Raw genomic sequence first — 13,577 nt, 5'->3', positions numbered from 1 at the left:
AAATAAACTTTTTGGCCAACCCAATAACTGGGAAGGATATCAGCTTTGAAGCCAAACATATCTGGTTTTGAATTCTGCCTCTTCCACAGACTAGCTGTGAAATACCAGGCAAGTTGTTCTACCTCTCTGATCCCAAATGTCATTGCCAGTGAAATGGGAATGGTACCATCCTCCTTATAAAATTTAATTGAAAGGAAATGATGTGTTAGGATTCCAGCTGTCGATGAGAAAGAAAAAATATGTAAGATAATTTTTTTAAAATAGAGAGATTTGTTTTCTGTCATGTAAAATATATCCAGGCTGGTAGGGTACTCTGTATCCTGGTGTTAGAGACCCAGGTATATTAAACTTGTTGCTCTGAAATCCTCATAGCCTGAGTTCAGCCATAATGTCTACTTTCCAGCTAACTTTCTCTCTTGACAGTCACTGCCCAGAGGTTACATATGCTTCGGTTTATATTCCTAAATCTTAGCAATTCAAGCCAAAGCCTATGGGTTATTAAACCTTGATGGGAATGTTCCATGGAGTGGGACAAATGTTGAATTTTTAAAAGTGTAACATCAGCACACCACTTATGGTGCTAGGTGCTCAGTCATGTCCCCATGGACTGTAGCCTGCCAGGCTCCTCTCTCCATGGGATTTTCCAGGCAAGAATACTGGAATGGGTGCCCATTTCCTCCTTCAGGGGCTCTTCCCGAGCCGGGAATTGAACCCATGCATCTCCGACGTCACCACTGAGCCATCTGGGAAGCTCATAGTACTTATAGTGAACAATAATAATTTTATAACAGAATAAATTAACAGCTACTTTTATTTTATTTTTTAGTCTTTTGGACTCTGTGGGAGAAGGCGAGGGTAGGATGATTTGAGAGAATAGCATTGAAACAGCTACTTTTAACTGAGTAGTTATCATATGCTAGGTGCAGCACCAAACATTTTATATTCATTATCTCATTTAATGATCAAAACAAATCTATGAGATAGGGCCAATTAATTCCATTTTTACAGATGAAGAAACCAAGGCTCAAAAAAAAAAAATGATAGAACTTGTTTCCTATGACTTTGGAGTAGTAGCGTCTATAACTTAGAAGCTGGCACCCCTTCCCCAGGAAGTCACGTTGCCATAGTTTATATTTAACATGATACACATTGGTTTTTATTGGTTGCAAGGAAATTTACCTGATTTTAAAACATTCCAAGTGAGCTCTCAAGTCTCTGGAGTCAGAGAGCCTGTGTTCAGTGCCTGTCTCCATCACTGACTTCGGGCGTTGGACAAGCTGCTGACTGTGTTGACCCTCAGTTTCCTGATGGGCAAAATGGGAATAATTGTAGCTTATGTCTTTTAGGACTGTTATGAGTATGAAATGAAGTCTTGCTGAGCACCTGAGTACCTGGCCCTTGATAAATGTGCTATTTAAATGCTGATTGTTGTTATTATTAGTTTTGTTATTTTTATTGACACAACTTTGTAACCAGTTTTAGCCAATGGAGGTCAGTTTGACACCCACAAACCTTGCCTTAAAAGGTTGCACAGGGTGGGAGGAGAGCGCTCAGCATCACCCCCCGACTGTGCTCTGCAGGAAAGGCTGGTCTCTCGTTCAATATGAGACCTCTGCTGCAGGGAGAGGGTAGCAAGGAAGAGCAGGCGCCCTCCTCTGCAGTGGAGGGTTCAGGTGGTGGTCTCCTGTCCCGCTAGGCTCCTATGAACCCGTCAGCCTGGGACTTGTTTCTTTTGGGAATATCCTCTCATGGGCTGCTCAGGAGGACCCGCCCATCTCTCCCCACTGCTACCTCATGGTCCTCCCTGGGCATCTGCACCTGTTGCTCCTTCCCAAACCCTCCCTCATGTGGTGCCTTCAGAAGGATGGCTCTTTCTGTCTGCCCTAGGTGGACATTGAGAGATAAGTGCTAAGTGCCACCCTCACACCTCTGAGCTTTACTGCAAGCTCCCCCCTTAGTCATGTTTAATTAACAGACCTGAAGGTAACTGGTGATGCTCCTGTATCATTACATCCAGGAACTGCAGATAGGAAGGATGCAGAGCATGCTGGAAATGACTTCTCAGCACCTGGGAATAAATGGTCACCAGAGAGCATACAGCTCTTCACCCCTTTTCTGCCCTTCCTCAGCAGGAGCCCTTTTTCAGCTGCTCTGAGTTACAGCAGCTGCTGGGCCATTCACACAGCCTCCAGGGGTCCAGCGCCTCCGATGTCTCTGCTCAGCTGCACAGAAGGAGGGTGTCCTCCCTGTTCCAGAATCTTTGAGCCCTGTTTCCCTGCTCATATTTGGTGAGGTTCTCAAGTGAAAGTCATGGGTCAGACCAAAATATTCTGCCAACTTTGTCTGCCTTCAGCCTTTTGGATAAATGTCATGTTCAATCCTACTTGGAGCATATAACCTTATTATTTCAATATTGATTGTTACTCACAGCTCTTTCCCTTTTTGTTAGAGTTGACTCCCAGACTTGCAGAGTGGTGCACCCACTGTCACCACAGTTCAGGAGCTGAGACCAGTCCCCCACACCCTCTTAACAAGGGCAGGGCAGAGCCGATCAGACCCTACTGATTCCTCTGTGACCTTGGACAGGCCCCTTTCCTCTGACACTCTGCAGGAGGCCCCTGCCCCAGGCTTTGTGCCACCAGGCTAGGCCAGGGCAGCATGCGGAAAGGATTCATTCATGTCCTTTATCTGTCAACGGCTCTGGTAATCCGGCTTGAGAATTTCAGCCTCCAATGCTTTTGTTCTGTCATTACCAAAAAATAAAAATAAAAATCATTTCTTTTGCTCACTTGTCCCACTTGAATGGTGTGTAATAGTGTTATAGATTGATGGTGTTTATGACTTTGTGACCAGGGGAGAAGCTGGAAGTTCCACTGTGCCCATTTCTACTCCTGCATTTCTGTAAAGGTCACAGCAAAATTATTTTATCAAGTACACTGCAGAAGGAGAAAATCTTAATCTTATATTATACATATGCAGCACTTGACCTTCTCGTGAGATGTGGCACCTCTTAGCTACACTTACTTAAACATAATGCAACTCTTCCCCGGATGCACACAGAGAGAATAATTAGGTTCCCTGGCATCCCAGCTGGAGAGGAGGCTGTGCAGTGGGGCTGACCTCAAAGACGAAAAGGAGAAGGAGTCGAGGCAGGCGGAGACAGGGATGGGGTAAGCTCCCCCAGGGCTGCAGCGGGCTCATCCTGATGAGGCTGGTGGAGCAGACTCTGAGGCTTGTTCTGGTTCCCTGAGGCTTGTTCTGGTGCATCTCTGACCAAGTTATCCCTTGCCTTCTCCTGGCCTTAGTTTCTCCATCATAGATCTAGGATGCGCCAACTCTGATCCGTGGGTAGCAGCTGCCTGGGGCGGGGGTGGGGTGGGGGGCATTGTGTTAAAGATTCTGAGCTCTGATCTAGGTTGACTGGGAATGAGTGCCATGATTGATTAGCGATGTCTGCCATGGACAACATGGGAGGTGGTGATCATAGCTATACCAGCTGACCCTCTTCTAGGGTGTTTCTAAGGTCTGTTTCCACCCTGACTGCATGTGATTTGTGGACTCAACAAAACCCTGGAACGAGGAAGCTTGGAAAAGGAGAAACAATAACCTTCCCTAAGAGACGAGTGCTATTTACCTTGTCAGATTTTGGAGAGGAAATGCAATTTGTGTGATGCATCCAAACATGTTTTTTTTTTTTTTTTTTTTTTTCCCTTTTCCTACATTGTCACCGAGAAACAGAGAGCAGGGACAGCAGTGTTGTTTCTGGGTGTGATGACTCACCAGGCCTGGCTGTCTGTGTGCGTGCAGGTAGCCAGCCCTGCCCCAGCCACAGGAAGAGGGAGGGTGGCTTCTCGTCATTGTCCAGCCTTGAGAAATGCAGTAAGAAGTCACCTTCATTTACCTTAAACACTTGATCATAAATTATTTTTTTAAGGGAATCCATCAAGTTCTATGTCGGGGAATACTTAAAAATAAGGCTTTTCTCAAAGGGTAAAATAAACACTTCAGTTAGAAAATGTGGGAAGCCACCTGACTGCAAGCATATGTCCCCGTTGCCTGCTGCCCAGAGAAACCAGATTGACAGTGCTTTCAGAGCATTGGCAGGCAGGCTCTGACGTGGGTGGGAACAGGGCCCAGAGACGGGGCATCTGGGGATTCCCTGCCCACCCCCTCCCCTGACACAGCAGTGGGAGCTGAGGCCTGGCAGCCCTGTGGCCCAGAGTGTCGGATATCAGGAGAGGCCCATTGGAAGATCTGAAGTGATCTGACCCTCATTTCTGCTTTGTCGAGTTCCAGGGACCCTGAGGAGCATCTTGGGTGGTGGGGTGGGAAATGGGGAGGCCATACTCCCTTAAAGGGATCTGTCCTGCTGCTGGCAGCATGCTTCTGCTCTCTGCTCAAGGACAGACCCCTCCTTCCCCTGCTGTACCCCCAGCATGTGCTCACCTACCTCCTTCACCACCTGGCTGTGACATTAGCTTTTCTCCAGGAGGCCTTGCTCTGCCCCTGGAGCCCCACATCTGAAGAATTCCATCTTCACTGGCCATCTGCTACCTATGGATCGAGGGCTCCTCCAGGCCCCCTTCTACATCTGATTCCCTGCATGTCTGCCCTAACTCCTCAACAACGGCCCTCTCCTCTCCCAGCGTAAAGAAAGTGACTGTCTTAGATCTAACTCAGGGCACACAGGAAGTACCCCTCAAATGAGTCAAACTTATAAAAGGGAAAGGGCTCTGTCCGGCTAAAGCTTAAGCAGCCGTTCCATGGGGCCCCCAGTAGCTACTGGCTGTCAGGTGGCCTGTTGGGAAGGCACTCAGGTAGCACTGCAACCTTCAGGATCCAGTGACGTGGAGTAGCTGGGGGCTGGGTCTCCAGCTAGAGGACCCCTCCCTCCCTGTCCAAGGTCCTGAAAGATTCCTGCGTGAAGGAGCCTCCTCAGGGTGAGGGCCCTGTTTGCTGGCTGGTGGTGGGGAGCAGACCCAGCCAGCTCCAGGAGGAGTCCCCACCCCACTTCCCCATTCTTCCCTTTCCTAATGTCACTCTCAACCCCCTCAAAGTCATAGGGAAAGTGAACTCAATGCCAGGGTATAGGGTTTTTAAAAGAGAACTCCAGGAAGAGGAAAATGCCTGGCCCAAGTAGATGAAGTATGGAGGGCAGGCTTTCTGGCACTGGTAGGAAAGTAGGGGTACAATCCATCAACAGGTCACTTAGCCCAGTGCCTGACATCCAGTGGGGACTCCGTCCATACTGTTGATGAATGAGGGAGGCCCAGTTAATCGCCAGCTCCTCCTCTTCTAATGACTTTTGACTCTGTTCCCACTACCCCAGTGATTATCACTCTTTCTGGGCTTTTGAGACTCTCTTTAGCTGTCCCCACTCCTCTGACCCATTCTCTTCCCAGCAGCCAGTGTGATCTTTCAGACACAAAAAATCTGATTGTGTTTTTTCCCCAGTGTTAAACTCAGCAGTGGCCCGTGACCTAAGGATCAAATCTAGGAGCTGACAGGAAACTCAGCCTCCTTATCAACTGACCCCTGCCCACTCCATGTACAACAATTGGTCTTAGAAACACTGCTCACAATTTAAGGACTGAGTCATGTTTTTTTTCTCCAGGGCCTTTGCACATGCTGCTTTCTCCACATGGAGGGTGTTCTGTCTCACCTCACTAACCCACTTTACCTCTGCAACCTATTCAGCTTCTATTAATTCTTTATGTCTTTACTTAGGTGTCAGTTGTCTGAGACCCTCCCAGCCTCAGTTAGTACCTGATCTGGCCTCCAAAACTGATTCTCTCTGTTGGAATTTCCAGTTTAGAGTCTCAGAGGTTAAAGCGTCTGCCTGCAATGTGGGAGACCTGGGTTCGATCCCTGGGTCCAGAAGACCCACTGGAGAAGGAAATGGCAACCCACTCCAGTATTCTTGCCTGGAGAATCCCATGGACAGAGGAGCCTGGTGGGCTACAGTCCATGGGGTCGCAAAGAGTTGGACACGACTGAGCGACTTCACTTCACTTCCTCCACTAGGAAGTCAGCTTCATGGCGGAGGGCTCTTTGTGTGTTTCATCCACCGGTAGATCTCAGTGCGTGGCATGGCTCCAAGTTTATATTAAGTGGCCAATTTAAATAGTTTAAAATGAATGACAGTTGAAAACATTCAGTCTGGCTCCTTGTAGAAAACACCTAGCCGCTATTTATTGAGGCGATGCTACATTCCAGTATGTTTACATATATTATACTGATCATCACAAAACTGTAAGAAGGAAGTTACTCTAGTGTCCCTGTATACAGGGTTGGGGGCTGAGGTCGAGGGTTAAGTAACTTGCATAAGATCACATAACCAGGGAGTGGCCGTTTTCACAGACCCCAAGGCCAGAATGTTTCTACTTTACCTGGAGATCCTAAAGCAGCAGTTCTCAAACTAGAGCTGTGTCAGAATCCCCTGGAAGGCTTTCGAACACTCAGATCACTGGGCCCCACCCCAGCATTTCTGGTTTAGTAGGTTTGGAGTAGGGTCTTGGATTCTGAATTTCCACAAGTTCCAAGGTCCTGCTGCTGGTGGTTCTGGTCTAGAGACCACAGGTTGAGAATCACTGGCCTAGATCATAGAAAACCCCTAGGTTTGCTTCACACTATCCCACCACCTAAACACTGACTTGGGCCAGGACTGCAGGATGCAGCCCTGAATTCCCTGCTGAGAGGCTCTGAACCCCAGTCCAGTCTCCCTCCCCAAACCTGGTCTTGGATGTGCTGTGCCCGGCTGTTTCCTAGGGATAGGCGCCATCAGGGACAAAGATCTAAGTGCCTGCCCCTCCCCCTCGGGACACTGCTCTTCTGTTTGTCATCCTTCAGTTCTGACCAGTGATCTCCCCATTTCACCAAGGCTAAGTGCCCCTGACCCCGACCCCCCATCTTTAACAACTTCCCTGCTGATTGATGTGTTCTAGGCTTGCTGCTGCTACTGCCTGAGCAGCTTAATAGCACTGGAAGTTACAGTCTCGTCTATGTCATGGTGCCTGCAGCGTTCATCAATTTCAGCAAGTGTCACTAAGAGTGATGCGACTGTATGACACAGCTAAGTGTTCCCTCTGCACAGGCTGTTACTGCTGGCACTGGGCCCATGAAGGCAGGGACTGGAGATCCATTTGGCCCCATGTATACAGTCAGACACACCTGAGTACTCCAGCCCACTTCCTGCTGTGGCCCCAAGAATGCTGTGTGTGCCAGGCAGCCTCTACTGCCAGGTCGCCTCTCCCTCCAAGTTCCCCAGGCAAGTGCTGTTTCTGTTCTCTCCGAGGCTTGGGGCACTCTTTTCCCTTTGCCTCACCCTCCCATTTCTGCATCAGCTTTTGCCTATCCTTCAAGGCCTGTGCGTGTGCCACCACCTCCAGGCAGCCAATGCATGTGTCTATGTGGAAGGCCTGTGCTCAGTACCAGGGAGAAGAAAATGCAGAGAGGGCAACACCTAGCATCAACCTTCAGAGACCTTTCCATCTAGTACAGTAGTTGGATGATCCACTGGGTGGATGCCTGGAAACCACTTCTCTGCTATTGGTTTTCTCAATACATTGCCCTCACTATAAGGGAAAGTGGGGGTTTCACAAGACCTGGGTCCAACTGGGATGTCCTGAGATTGTTCAGGGAGACCCATGTCTGGGAAACACACAGACTGCTGATGACATAGACAGGGAACCCCAGCACACCTCCTTCCCCAGAGCTTCATGACTGGAGGCCCAGAGTCAAGAACCCCTGGGGTCAGCCTCTGTAAAGTGAAGATGAGGGAGGCATTGGGTCGCCGGCGTGAATGTACAAACAGGGCTCACCTGAGGCCACAAGACCTCAGAGTAGAGCCTTGCAGAGCTGTGCACATGCCCTGCATAAAGGGCTTGACGCCGCCCCCTGTTGGAGAAGGTGATGGCAACCCGGGTACTCTAGTACTCTTGCCTGGAAAATCCCATGGAGGGAGGAGCCTGGTGGGCTGCAACCCATGGGGTCGCTAAGAGTCCGGCACGACTGAGTGACTTCACTTTCACTTTTCACTTTCATGCATTGGAGAAGAAAATGGCAACCCACTCCGATGTTCTTACCTGGAGAATCCCAGGGATGGGGGAGCCTGGTGGGCTGCCGTCTATGGGGTGGCACAGAGTCGGACACGACTGGAGCGACTTAGGAGCAGCAGCAGGAGCAGCAGCAGCAGCAGCAGCAGCCGCCGCCCCCCTGTCCCGCCCACCACGCCCATCCTAGAGGCTGCGGAGGTGTGTCTCAGCCACTGCCCACCCCAGCAGGCTCCTCAAGAGCACCGGCAGAGTTTGGAGACAAAAGAGGAGGTTGAGAGGCAGTGAGCTCAGGGCTGTGAACCTCTTTCTTCCTCACCAGGAGCACGAGCCTCGCCCCTCTCACTGTCACCCGAGAGGCAGGCACACCTCCCCAGCCAGCTGCTGAGCTGCACCTGCCTTGAGAAAAAGGCACCCGGTTCTTAAACAGGGGATGAATATTCATTGGCATGAACCTTTGCAAACTCATTTGGGGGAAAAAAATTAGATCAGGAGAAGTAATCAAATTATTAAAAAGAAAAACCAAGGACAGAAGGCGGCGGTGGAGGGAAGCATCGCATTTAAAATGCACGGAGAGATTTCCTTTCTGCAGAGAAGCTGTGACCCTCTGGACCATGCACCGGGAATAGTTAAGCTCGCCCACATTCCTGCTGCATAAAAATGTTTCGTGAGGCCTCAGTAGAGGGGGAGGGGCAGAGGCAATGTGCACCCTCCAAGTACAAAAATTATAAAATAATGTTATGAGGTTTTCATTTTATCTCTCTTGGATATCAAGAAAAATTGTGAGAGCTAAAGAGGCTCTGGTGAGTGCTGAGTGACAGGTTAAAGGGCTCCAATAAAGATTAGATGGTCCACTATCTCCTGAGGAAATTGCATAAAAGTGGTTATTCCCTCTTGCTTCTATTAATTTCCTCTTCCTGGCTGCTTGGAAATGCTTCATAACCTGATGCTGCAGATGGGGACGAGAGGCGCTTTCCATTATCTCAATCACTGCACTGTTTATGAGACACTTAATCTGTTTCTTTATAAAGTAATAGTACTGTTGGTGATGGATTTAGTGTCACGGGGAGGCTGTGTGCAGGGAGGGGAGGGGAGGGGGTTCTCAAGAGCATTGTAAGCTCTAGATGATTCCTTACATCCTGAGGCTCTGAGAAGTTGGGTGGGTGTTTCAAGGTGCCCTTCTGGATATCAGCTAGAGGTCACATGTACCAGTCCCTTGTTGCTTGAAGTGGGAGGGAAATGCTGCGTATTTTGCTTGGGGGATGGAAAATACACACATGCTTAGGGACCTGGTACTCATGTCTTGTCTGTTGCTCTCTGCCCGAGTCAGGGGCGGGGAAAGATGTGTGTGCGTGGCAAGGGAGGGGGTACCACCTAAAAGCTCCATTTACCTGTCTGAACCGTGATCCTCTGCAATGGAGTCAATGGAAGTCACCCCCACCCTTTTCTTAAGGAAACAAAGCGGTCTGGGCTGTGCTAATGTCAGAAACGTACAGCCCTCCAAGTCACAGGTGTCCCTCGGACAGAGGTCTTGTGGGAATACACAGCAAGGCCCTGCGGCTCTTCCTTTCCCACGCACCTCCCGGAATAGTGATGAAATGCTCCCGGGGGAGATGGGCCTGGGTACTCTGACCTAATTTTCCTTCCTACCTCTCCTGTTCTTCCACCTCTTCCCTTCGAGTTTTGTCTTAGCCTCTCTTGAATTTCACCCCTTAGTCGCCACTGGAAAATGCTTCTTCTGGTCCTCATCTCATAGTGGGGGATCCTCCAAGTCAGGCACTTCCTGTCTGACCGGTGCCCCCACCCCTAAGCTAAGCACACACACACCAGCGTTCCACTGTCTGCCTCCTCTCTCACCCCACAGGGAAGGGCACTTCCCAGAGCCTGTCCCCTACCCTCTGGGCTCTGCTTGCCTAGATCGTCTATAAAATTAGTTGAATGATTTATTTATTTTTCCCCCCAATTTTTAAAAGAGCTTTATTGATAATAAAAAAAAGAAAAAAATAAAATTTAAATTAAAAAAAAATTAGTTGAATGAGAAGTTCGTGACTATAGTGACAGTGCTGACCACAGTTTTTTTTTTTAATTTAATTTTATTTTTAAACTTGACATAATTGTATTAGTTTTGCCAAATATCAAAATGAATCCGCCACAGGTATACATGTGCTCCCCATCCTGAACCCTCCTCCCTCCCCATTCCATCCCTCTGGGTCGTCCCAGTGCACCAGCCCCAAGCATCCAGTATCGTGCATCCAACCTGGACTGGCGACTCGTTTCAGACATGATATTTTACATGTTTCAATGCCATTCTCCCAAATCTTCCCACCCTCTCCCTCTCCCACAGAGTCCATAAGACTGTTCTATACATCAGTGTCTCTTTTGCTGTCTCGTACACAGGGTTATTGTTACCATCTTTCTAAATTCCATATATATGCATTAGTATACTGTATTGGTGTTTTTCTTTCTGGCTTACTTCACTCTGACCACAATTTTAATCAAGAGAAAGGCAACCCCTGAGTTTTGAAATGATATTAAAGCAAGTAACTGTGTTATCAACTTCAAAATTGCTTGACAATTTTGGATATGTGCTTGATTAGGTGATCACAGCATTTAATTATTTTTTTTTTTGAGCCTTCAGGCAGGTGTGTGTGGCTGCCAGAGCCCCTACCATTCTCTACTGTGTTACTCCAAACTACTTTATATACTCAGGTGACTTCTCTGGGCTGAGGCCATTGCTTTTGCTTCTCTTGGTCTAAATTTTTTTTGCTAGCCTCTAAGCGCAGCTCCATGTATCACCTCTAATTAAAGCTGCTTTTCCTCAAGGGGTAGCACAAATTTCTTACTTATTTTTCTATGTTAAATTTCTAGTAACGTAACAGTCTTATTAACTTCTATTTCTTTTCAGTGATGTCTGATACAAGATGAGTTAAAAAAGGCTTTGTGGACTAGTCTGGCATGCTAAGCATTATTTAAAGCATTAATTCTATGAGAAAATATAGCCCAATTATGCTGACAAGTTAGTCTAAATGTTCAATAAGTGAACCTAGGAATACGGCTTCTTTATAAATTAAGGAATGCCTAGACATAGATTTTAAAACAATATTAACTTATGAAATCTGAATATTAATGAGATTCATCTATTTTGTGATTACCAATAAGAAATATGTTACAGATATAATGATTCTCCCATTATACAAAGCAGAAATAATCTGTGCAGAAACACATTTTTCCATTTGGTCCCAGGATTGATTTGCCCACTTTGGGAATCTAAGCTTATCAATCTTAAAAGAAAACTTATTTTTAAAAGGAACTGGAAAAATGAGGGTAAAGAAGAATTAGCACTGTTTAACTCTTACTGATCCTTGGTAAATTTTCATATTTGAGTTTAATAAATTCTAATGACCTGTGGGAGTTTTTGTGAGAAGTGTTAAATTTCTTTTTTTATAGATTCTTTGTACAGATAAGCAAGATGAGGATGACATAACTTGCTAGTGGTCACCCAGGTAGTATCCGGCTGAGCCAGGAATCGGACCCAGGACTGTTGCTAATTGGGGATGGAGTCTTGCCCCCTCCCAAGGCCTTTCACCCCAGCCCTTCTCTGAACTTCTTTCTTTTGAAGTTCAGCTTGGCCCCTTCTCTGTCATTGCCCCCACTCTGTGGAATCACCTAGTTCTGGAGTCACCTCATTCTGGTTCTCTGCCTTCCTTCATCACAGATCTCAGAGGAAGACACTTTCTAACCCCCTTGCTACTTGTGGACATCAGGATGGCTGTTTATGCTGTTAATGTATTAAATGTAAAGAAAGGAGGCTTTTAAATGCTGGAAAGAAAGTGAAAACACCTTGTTTCTCTTGGACTGATACATTAAGAAAATTACTTGTGGCTGGGATCCAGTGAATGCATGAGTCACCATGTTCCCCTCCCCCACTTTCCAGGCAAAGAGCTTCTGCTGTGTTTGGGCAGCACAGGCCTGGGATTTACATGTTCTCCACCTCCAGAACTGAAGGAGGCAGCAATGCTGGCTGATCCGCAGTAGAAAAGGCCAAGTGCTTCTCACGGGTGAGAAGGACGAGAAATGGAAAGGAGAAAGGGAGAGAGGAGGAACGAGAAGGAGAGACTTTACTGTGTGGGTCTGAAAGGATAAACCTGCAAGTCAAATTCTAGGACACTTTGGGTGTACCGTTCAGTTTTCCTTTGGTGTTTTATTTATTAAGCCTTTAGTAGAGATTTAAGTTTTTTTGCTTTTTGCTTTCTGCCCAGAAGTTTCTTTTGAATGTGCTGAGACGTGTAGCAAGTGGCCCATTTTTACATGAGTTACAACAGAAATCTTTAAGATAAGGTTACTGAAGCATCTAGACAGTGTTCACCCCAGTGTGTTCCATGGAACTGGAATCCCAGGAGATGTTCTTCAAAATAGGGTTTCTTGGTGAGAAAATACAGCATTCTATATCCCATTTTGGGGAGTTCTTAAAAATTCTTATTAAAAAATGACATGACCTTTTTAAATCCACAGATGTAAAATGTCTGACCACAGACCCCTTTTGTGAGTAGCTGGTGTTAACAACCCAAAGGACATGGACTCCTTGGAACATGCTTGAGTTATGCCATTCCAGAACATTCCATGACAAAAATTTCCTCCCATTCAAGATGAGCTCCTGCCCTAGGCACTTCCAGAGTGACCAAAACCCTTTAGCTCACTTCAAATGAGGGGGTGAGAAAACTTACCCAGCAAAGGAAACAGTTCTTTCTTGTCTCGGTAGAAGAGATATGGATATTTTCCGAATAGTTTATATGTATATCATCCCTATTACTTCTCCCACTGTGTGATTCTAGGCAACTTTTTTTAACCTTTCAGTGTTCCAATTTCCTTATTAACAAAATGGAGCTAATAATAGCTATCCCGTAGAGGAACGCATGTAAGCACTTGACAAGAATGTTAACAGATGGTGGCTACTGCTACTGTTAACAAATACTCTGCACTTGCCAGGAGGACAGTCTATTTGGGAAGATGAGCTTTGTATAAGCAGAAACCTTAGTAGTGGCACTTCTACTGTGGCAGTGTTCATGTGTGTGCACGCTAAGTTGCTTCAGTTGTGTCTGACTCTGCAATGCTATGGACTGTAGCCTGCCAGGCTCCTCCATCCATGGGATTCTCCAGACAAGAATACTGAAGTGGGTTGCCATTTCCTTCTTCAGGGGATCTTCCTGACCCAGGGATTGAACACACATCTTTTATGTCTCCTGCATTGGCAAGCAAGTTCTTTAGCATCACTGCCATCTGGGAAGTCCCTGGCAATGATCACATAGTGTTGTGGTTGTATGACTACATTGGATCAAGAACTCCTTGAGGGCAGGTTCTGTTCTCAAAATTCCCTGGGTCAAGTTCTTAGCAGGATCATATTAAATGTCTGTTGAATGAATTAGTGAAGTATGTAAGAAAGCCAGTTGACCATGAAATTAGTTTTGCCTGGTCTCAAAGGAGGATAAGCCAGAGCAGGTTTCTTGAGGACCAGAAGAGTCAGGAGCT

At 46.9% G+C, this 13,577-nt stretch overlaps 1 protein-coding gene across 1 annotated transcript in view; it reads left to right on the top strand.

Annotated features, from left to right (window-relative positions):
• Window positions 1–13,577, top strand: part of EPHB1 (EPH receptor B1) — a 462,131-nt gene that overhangs the window by 291,049 nt on the left and 157,505 nt on the right. The window lies entirely within an intron of this gene.

Source organism: Bubalus kerabau, chromosome 2 (genome assembly GCF_029407905.1).
Source record: "Bubalus kerabau isolate K-KA32 ecotype Philippines breed swamp buffalo chromosome 2, PCC_UOA_SB_1v2, whole genome shotgun sequence".
NCBI classification, from domain to species: domain Eukaryota; kingdom Metazoa; phylum Chordata; class Mammalia; order Artiodactyla; family Bovidae; genus Bubalus; species Bubalus kerabau.
This window is presented reverse-complemented; position numbering and strand designations above follow the sequence as displayed.